Source organism: Equus asinus, chromosome 11 (assembly GCF_041296235.1).
Source record: "Equus asinus isolate D_3611 breed Donkey chromosome 11, EquAss-T2T_v2, whole genome shotgun sequence".
NCBI lineage: Eukaryota > Metazoa > Chordata > Mammalia > Perissodactyla > Equidae > Equus > Equus asinus.
Window position 1 is genome coordinate 6,827,999 of NC_091800.1, and position 16,085 is coordinate 6,844,083.

The window sequence follows — 16,085 nt, forward strand, 5'->3', positions numbered from 1 at the left end:
AAGATGTTCACAGCATTTTTGTTTACTTCAATTTCATAAGGTAAATTCAGTTAACTTTTCATTTAAAATTTGGGCCACAGTAGCTAAAAAAGGACTGAAAACATAAAGATTTATCTCTACCTTCTGAAGGATTCTCACTCAGTTTTCCTCAGAAGTACAGCAGTCTATTACTGGTAGTAAGAGTAATACTAGTAATTAAGGTAGACATACTAGTCCCCAATCTTCATCTCTCCCAGGTTACTTACTCTTTCACTGACTCAATTAAGCACCCTGCCTCAATTACCCACACGGCACAATTACGCCTGCTTCTATGCAAAGTCTGACCATTTTGAGCTATAACAGTAAACCTCACTTCACGAAATGTGTTATATTCTCAAAAGCTGTGACTCGTATCACATAAATATTAAACAAATCCAAGTCTTGAGGCACACTAAGTGAATCTAAAGTTCACACCCAGTAAAATATGTTAATGGAAAAATCTCTGTAATATAAACAATTGGATCTTATCTGTTTTGTAGTTATATATCTTAAATGAAGGATAACAGACTGTTAAGTTAATTGTTCTTCATGCAGAAACAACTCTTTCATGTCCTATTCCAACAGAGACCAAAGTACATCCAGAATATGTGATGGGAACGTTCACTTTTGAGTTTTTAAGTCAGGCCAAACTTTATAACCACAGCTAGAAAGAACGGCTGTAGAATAACAGTAGATATTTAATCTATTTCCACTTTCTGGGATTAACAAATATATACAAACTTATATATACAATATATACAAATTTATGCTTATTACTAAATGAGTGATAGGATTTTGTGAGTGAGCATAAATTGCACCACAAATGAGATTTTGGCTACAGAAATCTACAAGTTTACAACCTAAATTTCTGATCAATTTTTCATAAAAACAGAACCTCACTGTTGAAAGAGACATTAGTGGTCCGGTGCCCTCACTCATGGATTCATTCACTTATGCAGGCTGTCGACTAACCTGCTGGCTTTGGAGGTAAGGAATGAGAAGAGAGTCGGTGTCTGAGGAGCTCAGAGTGAAGAAGGCAGAGAAGGGAACTGACCACACGGTGTCTGCCGAGCCGAGAGCAGTGGGCACAGAGTAGCTGCTCAAGAGACACTGAGGGATGAGTGAACGCGCACTCACGGTGGGACAGCAAGAGAGTGCGAGACAACTTTACATGCAGAGTGGGGGTGGGAACAGGAGGTGGTCACAGAAAAGAAAAAGGAGGCTACTGGGCAGGGCGAGGATGAGGGATGAGAGAAGGGAGTAATAATCAGGGAATTCCAGGGAGAGGCAACAGCATAAGGACAGTATGAAGTCATGAAATAGCCTGGTAACTTCTAGTAACCACCTGGTTAAATATGACAGTTCACGGTGGAGGGGATAAACAGGAAAGAGTGGGAGAGGAGTCTGGACACAAGTGGGCAGGGTCCAGAGAAGTGGGGGCCTGGTACACAAACCTCAGGAATTGGGATTTTATACTGTAGGCACGTGGTCTCTCAACTTTTTGATCATACACCCCCATCAATAAAATAACTTGTGAGTATTCAACCTTAATATATTTATAAATTATATGCATGTGCTATTGTTCTACTACATTTCAAAACCAAAAGAAGGGACACTTTTATAAGTTGAGATAAGGAAAAATCAACCTAAACAGAATTTCTAATATTTTATGTCCATACCCTCAATGGACTGCTCACAGATTGAGAGACATGGGAGACGGCTTCTGTAGGCAAGAGAGCAATGTGATGCTTTCTGTAACACCATGGGGTTGGCAGCATGGAGGATGGAACGCAGGAGAGGCAGGGAGCACAGACAGTAAACTAATAAGGGTCTGAATGAGGGCAAGAGCAGTGTGGTCAAGGACAAGGAGGCAGATTTGAATTTCTTTTTCTCTGAGATGAAAAAGTTTTGGGACTGTGTGAGTGACTAGATTTGGAGGGTGAGTGAGAAAGAATGGTCTAGAATAATACACAGGGTTCTGGCTTGAGCAAATGGGTTGATACAATGGCAGAGTCATTTAATCAGAGCAATGAACACAAAAAAAGGAAGAGAGTGTGGGTGTGTTGTGGGAGAAGAAAGGAGGGTGTGGTGCATTACAGGAGAAAGACGGAGGGACCACAGAAAATAAATTCTGTCTTGGAGACACTGACTTGGAGGTGCCCATAAGATGTGACACTCAGGATGTTATGATGGAGGAGACTCCATCGTCTGGGTATGTGTAAAAGCTGGAGAAGGAGATGGGGTCATTGGGGGAGGGGGAGGCAGGGTGAAAAGTGGGTCAAGAGCAGATCCCTGAAGTTCCCGTTGAAGGAGCGGAAAGGCAGACAGAGAAGAAAAGTTACAGCACTAGAGAAGCCAAAGAAAGGGAGATATCGTGGAAAGGGGGAGAAAATGCATTGAAAAACAGGAAATAATTGATGCTTCCGGTTTCTGGTCTGGCATGTAAGGAGCCTAGAAAGTACTGATCCATCCTAATAACAAGTAAAAAGCTGAACAAACTGAAAATCAACAAGTCTTCTTAGATCCAGCAAAGAATTGAGATCACAGAGCAACCTGCTGCTCCCCAAATTGGAAAGACAGGCAGGCAGATACAGAGAATCACAATTCACAGGATTCTACAGTGGAAAGTAGTGGCAAGGCAGCAAAATTTAAACTACAATTGACAAACTGCTGGAAGCTTAGTGTGGACAAGTCTGAGAGTTAAAAACTCCAGGGAGGCCCAGTTTACGGGGGGAGTCCCCACACTCTTATGAGTTTTACCTGCAGAAGCCTTACCATGGTCTCACAGTGAAGATAGAGAAAAATTGTCCCATGCTTCCACAGGGGAAGGGAAAAGTTGCCATTATGAAAGACACATATGCTAGAGCATTCTGTTATTCTTAATAAGGCCTGCCCTCAAAAGACACTATCTTACCAGAGCCTAACCTACCTGGAGGAAGAGAAATACCAACTGGAGCCCCCTTAGCCTCCTGTCTCATCAAAGCAGGGAAGGGAAACCTGAAAAGCATTGTGAAAGCCACAGCCCATGGGCACATGCTCATTAACAGACTGCAAACTAATAATAGGACTTCTCCCTGCACACACCGCCACCACATCAACAGGGCTCCTGCATAATAAAGGGAGAATACAACTGCGAGAACTGTACGTCTCAGACCTTATTTTAGTGGAAGTCTCCAGAGAAACTCAAAGACAACAGGAGAGCTAAAAAAGGACACCAGAGGTAAGTTTAGCCTCCAAATCAACAGCTACCGCAAAAAGTACACACAGCCTAAACCCTAGCCAGACACAGAACCTCACACTAAAGCCCTATTTATCTCAGTTCCTTTTACCCAGTACATCACGCCAAACACTCAACAGAAAGTTCAAGTCATGCTAAAAGACAAAAAACATAGTTTGAAGAGACAGAACAAGCATCAGAACCAGATTCAGATATGTCAGAAATTTTGGAATTATCAGATTGGGAATTTAAAACAACTATGATTAATAACGCTAAGGGCTCTAAAAGAATAAGTAGAAAACACACAAGAATATATGGGTAACGTAAGCAAAGAGATGGAAACTCTCAAAAAGAATCAAAAGGAAATCCTAGAAATCAGAAGCATTTAACAGAAATGAAGAACGCCTTTGATGAGCTCATCCATACAGTAGATACAGCCAAGGAAAGACTCAGTAAGCTTGAAGAAATGTCAATAGAAACTTCCAAAACTGAAATGCAAAGAGTAAAAAGAATCACAAAGACAGAAGAGAATACCCAAAGAATTATGGGACAATTACAATTACAAAAGGCGTAATGTACACATAACAAGAATACCAAAGGAGAAGAGAGAAAGAAGGGAACATAAGAAATATTTGAAGTAATAATGGCTGAGAACTTTCCAGATTAAAGACAAGTACTAAGTCACAGATCAGAGAACACCAAGAAGGAAAAATACAACAGAAAAAAATACACACACACACACACACACACACACACTAAGGCATATCATTTTTAAACTGCAGAAAATCAAAGACAAAGAAAAAATCTTCAAAGAAGCCCGAAGAAAAAATATGACCTTACCTATAGCAGAGAAGGATGAGAATTACATCAGACTTTTCTTCAGAAACCACACAGGCAAGAAGAATGTGGGGTGAAATACGTAAAGGTTGAAATGAAAAACCACAAACTTAGAATTCTGTATCCAACAAAATGATCCTTCAAAGGCGGAGAAATAAAGACTTTCTCAGACAAAAAGTGAGGAAATTTCTCATTAGTAGACCTGACTTGCAAGAAATGTTAAAAGAAGTTCTTTAGCAAGAAAGTAAATGAGATAGGCCAGAAACTTGATCTACATAAAGAAAGGAAGAGTGTTACAGAGAGAAATAAAGATATAAAAAATCTTTTTTTTCTTATTCTTAAATGACCCAACAGATAAGTTTGTTCAAAATAATAATAGCAACAATGTATTCAGTGGTTACAGTTCATGGATAAGCAAAATGCATGACAGCAATGGTATAAGGGATTGAAAAGAAGAATTGGGAAAACTCTGTTATAAGGCACTTGCACTCCCTATGAAGCAGTATCGTATTATGTGAAAGTGGACTTAGATTACTTGTAAATGTATACTGTAAACTTTAGGGCAACTACTTAAAAAGATTAAAAAAGAGAGGAGAAAAACTGGAATCATACAAAATACTCAATTAAAACCATAAAAGGCAGAAAAAGAGTGGAAGACAAAAAAATACAAAGAAAAAAGAAACTAAGAATAAGGGCAATGATTAGAAAACAGCAACATATATGATAGATATTAATTCAATTCTATCAGTAATCACTTGAAACATCAATGGTCTAAATACAACAATTGAAAGACAGAGAATGTCACAGTGGATTAAACAAATAAGATCCAACTATATGTTGTCTATAAGAAATCCACTTTAAATATAAAGACACAGATAGATTAAATGTAAAGGAATGGAAACTATACAATGTTAATCAAAAGAAAGTTGGAGTAGCTACATTAATTTCAGTCAGAGAAGACTTCAGAGAATGAAAGTTATCTGGGATAAAGGGGGGCATTACATAATGATAAAGGAGTCAGTTCTCCAAGAAGTCAGAACAATCCCTAATGCGTACGCACCTAACACAGAGCATCAAAATATGTGAGGCAAAAACTGACAGAACTGTTAGGAGAAATGGATGAATCTACTACTATAGTCGAAGAGTTCAACATCCCTCTATCAGAAACGGACAGATCCAGCAGTGAGGACGAAGTTGAACTCAACAGCACCGTCAATCAACTGGACACAATTGACATCTGGAGACTGCTGCATCTAACTACAGCTTTCTTCTCAAGGTCACAAGCAACATTCACTAAGACAGACCATATTCTGGCAAATAAAATACATCTTAACAAATTTAAAAGAATAGAAAACATACACTGTATGCTCTCAGAACACAATGGGATTAATCTAGAAACCAGTAAGAGGAAGATAGGTGGAAAATCCTAAAATATTTAAGATTAAACAACATACTCCTAAATAACACATGGGTAAAAGAAGTCTCAAGAGAAATTTTTAAATTTCTAAGTATTTGAACAAAATGAAAATACAACTTACCAAAATTTGCAGGCTGCAGTGAAAGCAGTGCTTAGAGGGACATTTATAGGAATGAATACATATATTAGAAAAGAAGAAAGATCTAAAGTCCATGATCCAAGCTTCTATTTTAGGAAGCTAGAAAAACAAGAGCAAATTAAATCCAAAGTAACAAGAAGAAGAAAAATTTTTTAATTAGACCAGTAGTCAATGAAACTCAATACAGGGAATCAATAGAAAAAAAAAATCAATGAAATCAAAAGCTGGGTTCTTAAAAATAGCAAGAAAATTTACAAACCTTTAACCACGTTAACTAAAAAAGAGAGAGACAGAAGACAAATTATTAATCTCAGAAATGAAACAGGGAATATGACTAATGATCCAATAGGCACTAAAAGGATAATAAAGGAATATTATGAACAACTCTAAAGTCACAAATTTGCTAACCTAGATGAAAAAGATCAATTCCTGGAAAGACACAATCTACCAAAACTCATCCAAGAAGAAATAGATAATAAGCACAGGCCCATATCTATTAAAGAAGTTGAATCAATAATTAATAATCTTCCAAAACAGAAAGTACCAGACCTAGATGGATTCAGTGCTGAATCTACCAACATTTAAGGAAGAAATCATAGCAACTCTCCACAATCTCTTCCAGAATATGTAAGCAAAGGGATTACTTTCTAACTTATTCTGTGAGGCCAGCATACCCTAATACCAAAACCAAAAAAAATAGCAAGAAAGGAAAACTACAAACTACTATCTCTAATGAACATGGTTGCAAAAATGTTTTCCCAAGAAAATATTAGCACATCAAAACAATGTATAAAAACAATTATATACCATGATCAAGTGGGATTTATTCCAGGTATGCAAACTAGTTCAACATTTGAAAACCAATTAATGTAATCTATCATATCAACAGACTAAAAAAGAAAAATCATATGGGCATTTCAATAAATTCAGAAAAAGCATTTGAAAAATCCAACATCCATTCACATAAAAACCCTCAGCAAACTAGGAATAGAGGGGAACTTCCTCAACTTGATAAGAACATCTACATAAAACCTACACTAATATCATACTTAATGGTGAGAAACTAGATGTTTTCCTGCTAAGATCAGGAACAAGGCGTGGATGTCCCTTCTCACAACTCCTTTTCACGTTGTGCTGGAAGACCTAGCTAATGGAATAAGACAAAGAAAAGGAAACAACAGTTACAGAGATTGGGAAGAAAGAAATAAAACTGTCTTTGTTTTCAAATGATGTGATTACCTATGTAGAAAATCCCAAAGAAATGACCAAGAAACTCCTGGAAGTAATGAGCGATTATATCAAGGTTGCAGGATACAAGGTTAATATACAAAAGTCAATTGCTTTCTTATATACCAGCAACAAAAAATGGAAATTTGAAATTAGAAAACAATATCATTTATATTAACAACCCCGCCCCCAGAAATATTTAGATATAAATCTTTAAAAGATCTACCTGAGGAAAAATACAAAACTCTGACGAAAGAAATCAAAGATCTAGATAAATGGAGAGTTATTCTATTTTCATGGATACAAAGATTCACTATTGCTAAGACGTCAGTTTTCAATGCAATCAGAGTCCCAGCAAGTTATCCTGTGGATATCGACAAACTGATTCCGAAGTTTATATGGAGAGGCAAAAGACCCAGAACAGCTAACACGTACTGGAGAAGAACAAAGTCAGAGGACCGTCACTGTCTGACTTTAAGACCTACTATAAAGCTATAGTAATCAAGACAGTGTAGAATTAGCAAAGGAATAGATAAATAGATCAATGGATCAGACTAGAGAGCCCAGGAATAAACACCCAAAATACAGGCCACTGATCTCTGACAAAGGAGCAAAGACAATTAAATGGAGAAAGGACAGTCTTTTCAAAAAGTGGTACTGAAACAAATGGACATCCACAAGCGAAGAAAATGAATCTAGATACACACCTTACACCTCCCACAAAAATTAACTCAAAATGGATCACAGACCTAAATATAAAACACAAAACTACGAAACCCCTGGATAGTAACAGGAGGAAATTGAAGTGACAGTGGATTTGGCAATGACTTTCTAGATACAACTCGAAAACCATAATCCATGAAAAAAAAATCAATAAATTGCACTTCATTAAAATGAAAAACTTCTGCTCTGAAAAAGACACTGTTAAAAGAATGAAAAGTCAAGCTATAGACTAAGAAAAAAATCTTTGCAAAATACATATCTGATTAAAAACTGGTATTCAAAACACAAAAAGAACTCTTAAAATTCAGCAGCAAGAAAACAAATAACTAAAAAGTGAACAAAAAATCTGCACAGACCCCTCACCAAAGAAGATATACAGATGACAAGCAAGCATATGAAATGATGCTCCACATCATACGTCATCAGGGAAACGCAAATTAAAACAATGAGATACCACTACACACCTATTCGAATGGCCCAGATCCAAAACACTGACAACAGCAAGTGCTGAAAAGCACGTGGAGCAGCAGGAGCGCTCACTCACTGCTGGTGGGAACACAAAATGGAACAGCCACTTCAGAACACATTTTGGCAGTTTCTTTCAAAACTAAACACATTCTTACCATACAATCCAGCAATCACACTCCTAGGTATTAATCAAATGAGTTGAAAAATTTATGTCCACATAAAAAATTGCACAAGAATGTTTATAACAGCTTTATTCATAATTGCCCAAATTTGGAAGCAACCAAGATGTCTTTCAGTAAATGAATAAACAAACTGTGGTACAGCCATACAATGAAATATTAGCACTAAAAAGAAATGAGCTATCAAGCCACAAAAAGACACAGAGGAACCTTAGATGCATATGACTAAGTGAAAGAAGCCAATCTGAAAAAGCTACATACTGTATGATTCCTACTATATGACATTCTAGAAAAGGCAAAACTATGGAGACAGTAAAAAAACCCAGTGTTTGCCAGGGTCTGGAGGGAGGGAGCGGAGGGAGCCTGGATGAACAGGCGGAACACAGGAAATTTTTACAGCAGTGAAACTACTCTGTATAAGCTATGAGGGTGGATACCTGCCATTACACATTTGTCAAAATCCATAGAATGTATAACCCAGAGGGAACCCTAATGTAAACTATGGACTTTAACTAATAATATTGTCTCATCAACTGTAACAAATGTACCACACTAATGAAAGATGCTAACAATAGGGAAACCTGTGAGGGAGTAGAGGGGATTTATGCAAATTCTCTGTACTTCCATCAATTTTTCTATAAACCTAAAACTTCTCTGAAAATTAGTCTATTCATTTTTTTAAAAAGCCAATAGGGCCACTGTTAAGAAACCACACTTGGGAGAGGCTTGCTTTTAGCCTTCTTCCAAAGAGCCAGAGCAACCACAAGTCTGGGCTTAATTTGCCTCCACTAATGAGGCAGTACCTTTCTGAGTATTCGACCTGATATTCCACAAGTTATCAGGTTGTTCCAATATGATGGGAATACGAGTAAGCCAAGGCCCTGTGTGACAATGACTGTCCTCCGGCTCCTTTCATATGGTTCTTGTCTCACATTTCTTCACACCAATGCTCTGAACAGGATTCAGCTGAAGACTCAAGAGGGACCCTCTTCCAATTTCCAGAGCTCTCTCTATGTAGCTCTGTGCTCTGCTATTCTGTCCTGTGGACTGCAGCCTTCTCGGCCTCCGCGGGCTCCCAGCCCTCAGGGAGACCACCATGAGCCACTTGCAGCCCCCATCCCAGGGCTGTAATATGGAAGTTCCTCCAAGAAGTAGGCAGGGGTCTCTCGTCTGTTTCCCCTCTTTCCAGGATCACTGTCTTGCACTGACAGTTCTCCTATGTCTGACAATCACAGTCTCAGACTGTGACCAGGAACCAGGCAAGGAAAAGGTTACTGAGAATCTGATCAACAACTAACATGGAGTGTCAAATGTTCTCCAGACAAGGAGAAAACTAAATGCGCTGTTTTCCAGAGGTTGATGTCCCACTTTTGCAGATGTGCCATCCTACGTGAAACTTATATGGTTGCACAAGACCCCTGCAGTTTGCTCCAGTTCTAAGTGTTCAAAAGTTACCATGGACCCGTCATATAAAGACATGTTCCTTGAACTTGTTATGTAATGGCATGTTGCACTGAACTCGTTAAGTAATAGTACCTTGAACTTGTCATGCAGTGGCCTGCACATGTGCCCTGACTGGGCCCAGTTGTTATACGGTGGTAAGACACCCTCTGCACTGTGGTGTAGAAAGTCTCCACCTGCACTAGGCTCTGGGGACACTGCTTTGGAGGCTATCCTCGGTGTTCTCCACTGCTTGTTCAAGCAATAAACCTTTCTTCACCCACTTCAGCCTTGGTTGTGCTTTTCCGCTCCAAACTCACCAAGAGACAAACCCACCGAGTTCGGTTACAATATATCTTATCAGATTGTTTTTAGTTGTGTATGCAGGAGGGTAAATTTGGTTCCTGTTACTCAAGCTTGGTCAGAAGTCTCTTAGTATTTGATTTTAGGACACTTGATATTCAAAGTGAACAAAAAACACATACTTTCCTAGGGTGTAAAAAAGGGGAAGTAATCAAGGATTGCAAGGCTAATGCCTGTCCAGTGGAGTCACTCAGAGCTTTCACAGGCAGCAGAGGAGGAATCAGAACGTGGAATTGATACCATTCAAGGAAAAGAAGTGACCCCAGGAGTTCAGAGGAACTGGCTGGGTCTGGAAGAACAGATAAACTGGCAGAGCCGGGTTCCAGAAGATGTTTCTGAGCAGCAGAGGCAAACCGGAAGGATGCTAGACTTAGAAGCAAAGGGACATGAGCAGCAGCGTCACCATAATCTCCTGCAGGAGGGGCTTCTCCTTCTACCCAGGTTGCCTTTATGTGCTTCACCTGGGTGTGAGTTTGGGTAGGAAGTGCCTTTTTCCAGAATGTGTATAGTTTTTACTTGTGTGATGAAGCATATTCTTGAAATTTAAGGAATGGGAAAAAGAGTGTATAGATCTGGAAGATGAAAGAGTGCTGATTCAGAGCACGAGGTTGGAACTAGCAGGCATGAGTGCGAAACGCGACTCTACCACTTACTGCGTGATCCTGAGCAAACTACTTCCTTCACTGTGCTTCGGTTTGGGATAATAACCACACCTGCCTCATGCGGTTGCTGCAGAGTTCAAATGAGGTACTATACATCAAGTTCTTAGAAAAGTGAACATAGTAAACACTCAATAAATATTAGTTATGCTGATGAGGAAGAGGGAGAAAAGGAAGAGAAGAAGAAGGAGAAGGAGCTCGGCAGCACCATCTGCACACTGCTCTACCCATTACAGAACCCTCTTCCTTATGGGAAAGCCTTTCCAGGTGGTTCAAGCAGCACTGACCACTTATACACCCCACCAGTTGCAGCCACATGCTCAGAACCTCAGCCCGGACAAAATGAGTATTCCTGTACTCCTGGCTGCAAATGTTTCTAAACTCTACCCCTAGATTTTTCAGTTTTGTCAATCAATGAATTCTCTCTTCTCCTTAAGTTTGTTTGAGCTGGGTTTGTACCAATGATAACTGAAATGGTCCTAAGTAATATATTAGCCATCATTTGAATTTAATGGCTTTAAAAATGACCCTTCTTTAAGCCAACAGTACATATTTTCAGATTAGAATTAACATCATGGGGCCAGCCCAGTGGTGTAGTGGTTAAGTTTGCACATTCCACTTTCGCGGCCTGGGGTTAGCTGGTTTGAATCCCAGGCACAGACCTATGCACCACTTGGCAAGCCATGCTGTGGCAGGCATCCCACACATAAAGTAGAGGAAGATGGGCACGGATGTTAGTTCAGGGCCAGTCTTCCTCAGTGAAAAGAGGAGGATTGGTGGCAAATGTTAGCTCAGGGCTAATCTTCCTGGAAAAAAAAAAAAACAATTAACATAAGGTCTATGGGTAATTAGAAGTTCCCTTTTTGGGAGCTGACACCCTTATCTCATCAGCCCTCAAAACAAACTTGTTTAAGTGAATAAAAGAACATTAAAGCAGAACTTAGTTTTGTGAAAAACAATTAATTCACTTATCTTATGATACTAAATCAGGCCAGACTGACCTTAAAGTATAAAATCAAAAGGTCAAGTTCAAACCACAAATAGAACATGAACAAATAGAAATAGAAATAAAAATTAACCACAAACACGCATGCTAGACAATTTGATTTAAAATACAATTCACTTTTTTTGTTTTTGCTTTTGTTTTTGTTTTGAGGACAATTAGCCCTCAGCTAACATTCACTACCAATTCTCCTCTTGTTGCTGAGGAAGATTCACCCTGAGCTAACATCTGTGCTCATCTTCCTCTATTTTATACATGGGACATTGCCACAGCATGGCTTGATAAGCGGTGCATAGGTCCATGCCTGGGATCTGAACCTGCAAACCCTGGGCCACCCAAGTGGAGCAGGCAACCTTAACCGCTTTGCTACCAGGCCAGCCCAGGCAATTCACTTTTTTTATTGCCAGATAATAAAAATCAATACAAAAATAAAAGAGAATAGAGGATTCTGGGAGGATGCCAGGCAGGAAGCACCAGGAATGTCTCCTCACCTAGACAACAACTGCACTGGCAGAATCCTCTGATGTAACTATCTTGGAACTCCGAGTCTGTTGCAACTTTGAGGGGAAGGTGTGGAGGGTAAATTGCCGTCAATTTCAGCTCTTAGCACAGTGGCAGCTGTCCATCTACCATGCCCAGCCACACGGCAGGCAGCTGTGCACGTGTTCCTGAAGCAGCCTGCACACAGCTCGGAGGACTAGGGTAGGCAAAAATGACTCTGTCCCCCAAATACTGGAGATCTGTGCTCTGACTGCTGATTGCGGCTTCTGATCACGGGGGTACAGACAAAGAGGCAGCGAGCCAGCACTGTTGCACCTCCTCCCACTGTTGCCCAGTTCCTCCCCCTCCAGCTCTAGTTACTTCCAGGAGATTTAAAACACCAGAGCCCTTTTTCACTCCATTTTTCAAGTTTCTTCTTTCAGGGGCCAGACATTAAACACCAGGATGTTCAAAAACAACAGCATCTATGAGGAAAATTAGAAAGTGACTGCACATAACCAGGTAAGGGCTTAGAAAAGACCTAAGGAGACATTAAGTTTATGCTTCAGGCTGATCCTCAGCACAAAGACAGCCTACAACCATCAATAACAAAAACAGCAACCCTGGGGAGGGGGACAACCTGATTTCCAGAGTTACCACATAATTATTTAAATATCCACTGTTAAACAAAAAATCGCAAGGCATACAAAGAAACAGGAAAGTCTGGGCCAGTGAAAGGAAAAAAATAATTGAATAGAATCTTTCCCTAAAAATGACTTAATGGCAGACATATTAGACAAAGAATTTAAAACAACAGTCTTAAAGATGCTGAAGAACTCAAGGAAGATGTGGAAAAGTCAAGAAAATGATGTGTGAACAAAATGGAAATATCAGTGAAGTGATAGAAAACCTAAAAAGAAACCAAAAAGCAATTCTGAAGCTGAGAAGTACAATAACTGAAATGAAAAATTCACTACAGGGAGTCAAAGGCAGATTTGAGCAGGCAGAAGAAAGAATCAGTAAATTTGAAGACATAAAAATAGAAATTATTAGAGGCTGAGGAACAGAAAGAAAAAAGACTGAAGAAAAGTGAACAGAGCCTAGAGACTTACGGAACATCATAAAAAGAACCAACATATACATCATGGGAGTCCCAGAAGAAGAGAGAGAAAGAGGGGCAGAGAAAATATCTGAAGAAATAATGGCAGAAAACTTCCCGAATTTTAAGATAGACATAAATATAAATATCCGAGAAGCTCAACAAACTTCAAGAAAGGTGAATTCAGAGACCCATACCAAGACACATTATGAGGAAACTTTCAAAAGCCAAAGACAAAGAGTAAATCCTGAAAGCAGCAAGAGAGAAGTGAAACATCATATACAAGAGCTCTTCAATAAGATTTCCAGAAGATTTCTCAGCAGAAACTGTGGGGGCCTGAAGACAATGGCCTGATGTATTCAAAGTGCAAAAAAGAAAAACTCAGCCAAGAATCCTATAGCCTGAAAAACTGTCCTTTAAAAGCGAGGGAGAAATGAAGACAGTCCCAGATACACAACAGCTGAGAGAGTTCATGACCACTAGACTTGCCTGCGAGAAATGCTCAAGGGAGCCCGGAAGGGTGAAACAAAAGGGCGCTAGACAGTAGCTTGAGACTGTACAAAGAAACAAAGATCTCAGTAAAGGCATGGACAATTATAAAAACTAGTATTATTGTAACAAAGGTTTGTAACTTTGTAAACAAAGGTATGTTTTCTACATAATTTAAAAGACCAATGCATTTAAATTAAAAAAAATTATTAATGTAAAACCTAGTATTATTGTAACTTTTGTTTGTAATTCCAAAACTTGTTTTCTGCATTGTTTAGGAGACCGATACAGTTGAAAGAATTATTAGTTTATGTTTTGGGGCACACAATGTAAAAAGATGTAATTTTGTAACATCAACAACCTAAAGGGGAAGGGACAGAACTGTAAAGGCTCGAGTTTTTGTATGTTATTAAAGTTAAGAGGCTATAAATTAAAATTAGTGTTATAATTTTAGAAGGTTAAATGTAATCCCCATGACAATCACAAAGAAAACCACTATAGAATATACAAAAAAGAAAATTAAGAAGGAAATTAAACATGTCACTACAAAAAATCAACTAAGCACAAAAGAAGACAGGAACGTAGTCACTGAAGAAATAAAAAGCTATAAGTCATAGAGAAAACAAATAGGAAAATGACACAAGTCCCTCCTTATCAGTAATTACTTTAAATGTAAATGTGTTGAACTTTCCAATCAAAACACAAAGATTGGCAGAATAGATAAAAACACATGATCCAACTATACACTATCTACAAGACACTCCATTGAGATCTCAAGGCACAAAGGTTGAAAGTGAAAAGTTGGAAAAAGATATTCCATGGAAATAGTAACCAAAAGAAAGCAGGAGTGGCTATACTAATAGGAAACAAAATAGACTTTAAATCAAAAAAGGTCAGAAGAGGGGCTGGCCCTGTGGCCGAGTGGTTGGGTTTGCATGCTCTGCTTCAGAGGCCCAGGGTTTTGACAGTTTGAATTCTGGGTGCAGACATGGTGCCACTCATCAGGCCATGCTGAAGTGGCATCCTGCATGCCATGACTGGAAGGACCCACAACTAAAAAATACATAACTATATACCAGGGGGCTTTGGGAGAAAAAGGAAGAAAATAAAATCTTTTAAAAAAAAGTTAGAAGAAACAAAGAAGGGCATAATATGTTAATAAAAGGTTCAATACTGCAAGAAAATACAATTAAAAACATTTACACAATGACAGACTATCAAAATATATGAAGCAGAAACTGACAGAAATGCAGGGAGAAATACAAGTTCTACGATAATAGTTGGAGACTTCAATACCCCACTCACAATAATGGACAGAACAACCAGACAATAAGATAGATAAGGAAATAGAGGACTGAACACAACAAATCAACTAGAACTAACAGCCATATTCAGAATATTCCATCCAACAGCAGCAGCATACACATTCTTCTTAAGTGCACAAGGAACATTTTCTGGGATAGACCATATGTTAGGCCACACATTAAGTCTGAGTAGATTTAAAAAGATAGATATCATACAAAGCATCTTCTCAGACCACAACAGGATGATGTTGGAAATCAATAATGTGAAACAAAACTTGAAAATTCACAAAATTTTGGAAATTAACAAATTTTTAAACAATCAATGGATCAAAGGAGAAAAGACAAACAAAATTAGAAAATACTTAGACACGAATGAAAACAAAACACATTAAAACTTACGGGATGCAGCAAAAGTGCTGCTAAGGGAGAAATGTACAGCTATAAATGCTTATCTTAAAAAAAAAAATCTCAAATCAACAACCTAAGTTTACAACTTAAGGAACTAGAAAAAGAAGAACAAAGTAAACCCAAAAGTAGAAGAAAGAAGGAATTAATAAAGATGAGAGCAGAGATACATGAAATTGAGAACAGAAAAACAATAGAGAAAATGAGTGAAATCAAAAGTTGGTTCTTTGTGAAAATCAACAAAATTAACAAACTTTTAACAAGACAGACTAACAAAAAAAGAGAGAAGACTCAAATTACTAAAATCAGAGATGAGAGTGGGGACATTACTGCTGATTCTACAGAAATAAAAAAAATTAGGGGTCCACCCCATGGCCTAGTGGTTAAGTTCACGCACTCTGCTTCTGTGGCCCAGGTTCACAGGTTCAGATCCCAGACGCAGACCTACACCATTTGTTGGCCATGCTGTGGCAGCAAACCAATACAAAATAGAGGAAAACTGGCACAGCTGTTAGCTCAGGGACAATCTCCCTCAAGCAAAAAGAAAAGCACTGGCAACAGATGTTAGCTCAGGGTGAATCTTCCTCAGCAAAAAACCCCAAAAAACACAACAAAAAA

The 16,085-nt window shown here is 38.6% G+C and overlaps 1 protein-coding gene across 5 annotated transcripts in view; it reads right to left on the bottom strand.

Moving 5' to 3' along the window:
* MIPEP (mitochondrial intermediate peptidase) overlaps window positions 1-16,085 on the bottom strand; it is a 186,301-nt gene that overhangs the window by 116,334 nt on the left and 53,882 nt on the right. The window lies entirely within an intron of this gene.